The following is a 3805-nucleotide window of genomic DNA, read 5'->3' as shown; positions in this document are numbered from 1 at the left end:
TGGTTGAGTCCGCCTGCCGATGCAGGGGACACGGGTTCGTGCCCTGGTCCGGGAAGATCCCACATGCCGCGGAGCAGCTGGGCCCGTGAGCCATGGCTGCTGAGCCTGCGCGTCCGGAGCCTGTGCTCCGCAACGGGAGAGGCCACAGCAGTGAGAGGCCTACGTACCGACCCCCCCCCCCCCCAAAATAAAAAACATCGTGCAGGTATTATCTACTGAACATCTTAAATAATCAAACCTTTTCTGCCAGCCATTGGGAAAACTCCTAGATTTGGAGTTGAAAGGATCCCCGGGTCAGCTGAGCCCCTGGGCCTTCAGTCAAGGTAACCAAGCCCCAGCATGAGCTCGTCCAGGTGGGCAGGTTTCAGACCAAGGTTTAATGCTGTGTGCATTCACGCACCAAAACTATAGAAAGTCTAAGTTGCACTGTGGACTTCCTTGAGGTTGGTCCACCCCAAGAGCTTGGGCTGCTCCAGACTCAGATGGAAGGAGGCAGCACTAGATACCAGAGGAGGGGTCTGAGGGGGGTTGTTTTCATTAATTTTTCTTCTTAAACTTGCCGTTGAAGTAGGGCACCTAGTCCAGAATCAGTCCCAGTCGGTGGCCCACACCAGCCCCGTGGCACCTGCCATGGGAATCCAGTTTCTGGCCAGCTTCTGGCAGTGTGGGCCCAGGAGTCTGCTTAGCCTCACGGTGCCAGCGTCCCAGCTCAGGGTGACCCTAGCCCCGGGGCCACCTGCTGAAACTAAACTCATCTTTAAGGCGTGTTTATATTCATTGTTTTAATAATAATCTGCCACATTTGAACATCACTCCACAGTTTACAAAGTGTTTCCACGGTCATCTCATGTGGTCTTCATAGAAATCTCTGAGGTAGAACTGACACTGTTCCTTCTTCTTCAGGGTCTCCTCACACTTGCTGGTCCTTCTGCCTGGAATGCTTCCTCCACCCCCATTATTTGCCTGCATCACTCTCTGCCTCCTTCTTTGTCACTTCCTAAGAAGGCTGGCCCTGATCCTGCAGCCCAGGTTAGGAACCTGGTGTTACACACTCCCTTCACACAATGGTAGTTAAATAATTAGGTAATTACTTTATGACTGGCTCCCCCACTAGCTGAGGCTCCATGAGGACAGGGCCTTGTCGTACCTGTATATGTCACATACCACTGTGCCTGACACACTGTGGTGCTCATTATACATGTATATGTGTGTGTGTATGAATATCTATGTATATATGCGTATATGTATAAAATGAATGATTTTCACTCGATAGACGAGGAAATCAAAAGCCTACAGTCTAAGCCACTGTGGGAAGCTGTTTTGTTTGTTACCCACAGTAAGAAATTTATTATTCATCATGACCCCAGGAAACATGCATCCACACACACATACGACAGGGGTTAACTTATTGTGAACTAAGCACTGATATTTTCTATTCTATTCAACTTGACTTCATTAAAAAATATTTAGTTCTAATCTATTTCATTTATTTCATGACCAATTCATGTGTGAACAACCTTGGCCTAAGTGACTTGCTCAAGGTCATCTTGCTAGTATAGTGGTGGGATTGGGAGAATAATTGAGCATTTCCCATCTATGACTCTCTAGTGGGTCTCTTGCCCTAAGGCAAACCTATCACAAAAATCTTGTGTCAGTTTTGGTAACCAAAGAACAAATTTGTTCTTTTGCTTTTCAGTCGCAGTTAAGGCAAGGCTGGTCTCACCATCTGTAGGCATTTCAATTTGGTTTGTCCAGACACCTTGGTTCTCTGCAATGCAGCTGTCCAGAAGTCTCTTCCTAGAAGCTCCAAAGGGAAAGATTTAGCCCTAATGGGTGGCACACCCAGACTTGCTGGAATTCTCATCCACATTACACCAAACATGAACATATGGACAAAGGCGCATGGCATATTAAATGATTTACTGGGGTCAAAGATCAAGTCAATGGCAGACATCCTCAGGGTCTGCTAGGCTAGGACACAGGGAAGCCCCTGCTAGGCAGGGCCATCAGCCTGGACCTGGTCAGCCATCAGCCAGTTAATCTACAACGGCACCTTCTTTTCCTACCAGAGGGAGGTTTGACTTGAACTCCTGGGAGACCTGCCTTCTTGGAAGCTAGATTTCTCTGCTTCAGAGTCTAATTTAGCTGGTATTGGACTCAGAAAGCCTAGAGAAAGCTGAAACTTGTTTATTTGTTCTTTTATTCCTGGATTTATAACTTGACCTAATATACTGTATGTCTGTACATGTGTTGATCTCAAAAAATGTTTGAGCTTGCCTGCTTCTCAGGCCATGTTGGCAGGCAGCTGTTAAAGCCATCAGTGATGTTTGCTTCCAGTTACAAAAGAAAACATTCTCTATTTGGGGCTATGTTGTTGTTTTTTTCTTTCCTGATTTAAAAGGGGGAAATATGTTTCCCAGTAGAGATGTGGGCCACCCCCGCCCATCCCCTTCTAGGGCTAAGAATGACTAAGAAACCTTTTCGGCACACCTGGTTCATCATCTTTCTCATATTCAAACTCTTTTTCTCTCCCTGTGGAAGTATTCTTAGTGGATTTGTTTTAAAATTATTTGAGCAACTGGGCAGGTTTTCTCCCTTCCCTGAAGATACCAGTTTATGGTTCAACATCTCCCTTAAACTCTGGTGTGTTTTTAGCTCAGAAAGAGCCAGGTTGTATCCCATTATCAGGTGCACTGATGAAATAACTGCTGATGGGACCAAGAAAACATGAGTAATTCTAACCTCTGCCCAGAACCTTTGAAGGAATGCATAAACCCTGACCTTGCTTTGGTGCTTTGGAGAGACCATCTGGGGAAAACTTCATTTCCCAAAATATATATGAAATTGAGAGTTCCTCTGGCTGGGAAGTAGGAAAAACCATATGGCAAATGTGGGGTTTGCATATGCAAATATTTGTTTCCGAGAAAACGATTTAAACATGGTAAGTACACTCTTGAAGGACTGACCTGTACCCTGGGGTAAAGCAGGGGAGGAGACGGAGGTGGAGAAGAGTGAGGAATAGAGAAGCCAGACTTGAGCTGGGAAACAGTACACAGGGCAGGATGACTTGCTGGAAGTTGGAGGTGCCTTTGGAAGTGTCAGACCAAAGTTCAGTAACCAGTTGGAGGCAAGAGAGGCAGGGAAGTTTGAAAATGAGGAATGGGAGCCTGTAGGGAAGATGTGGCTGCCTAAATGAAAGAGGATTGGAGGAAAAAAAAAAAAAAAAAGACTTGACAAATAGTACCTCAGAGGAATCCAGGGATGGTTAGGATCCCTCAAAAGACAGCTTTGACTCAAAATTGAAGATGTGATCTGGGCCACTACGTGAAAGGTCTCAGTAATCCCAGGATTTCTGACTACAGGACATAGTCAAGTTGAAATTGCTAAGCCACCAAGCTAATGTGCTGATCACCTGAACTGAATGACTCTAAGAGACAAGACTTTTAAATGGTATCTTTTTTTAAAATTTCATATCCCAATTGTTCATTCCCGGTATATAGGAAAGCAATTGGTTTTTGTATACTGACTTTCTAAGATGGAATCTCTCTCCATTTATTTAGATCTTCTTTTATTTCTTTCATCAGTGCTCTGTAGTTTTCTACATATAGATCCTGTACATGTTTTGTTAGATTTTATACCTAAGTATTTATATTTTTTGGTGCTATTGTAAATGGTATTTAAAACATTTTTCAAATCCCAATTGTTCATTGCTGGTCTCTAGGAAAGCATAAGAAACTAGACTTTTATCTTATCTGCCGTTTTGAGCTTGTACCCAAAGCCACTCTTAGTGAGGGAAAGCTGGGGC

General features: G+C 44.5%; 1 pseudogene; it reads right to left on the bottom strand.

Annotated features, from left to right (window-relative positions):
• Nucleotides 1–239: 239 nt before the first annotated feature.
• Nucleotides 240–3538, bottom strand: LOC113623645 (cytochrome b-c1 complex subunit 10 pseudogene; annotated as a pseudogene).
• Nucleotides 3539–3805: the final 267 nt, after the last annotated feature.

Source organism: Aethalodelphis obliquidens, unplaced genomic scaffold, assembly GCF_003676395.1.
Source record: "Aethalodelphis obliquidens isolate GAN/ISIS:26980383/991018 unplaced genomic scaffold, ASM367639v1 scaffold11, whole genome shotgun sequence".
Taxonomy (NCBI): domain Eukaryota; kingdom Metazoa; phylum Chordata; class Mammalia; order Artiodactyla; family Delphinidae; genus Aethalodelphis; species Aethalodelphis obliquidens.
Note: the sequence above shows the minus strand (reverse complement) of the source record. Positions and strands in the feature narration are given on the sequence as shown.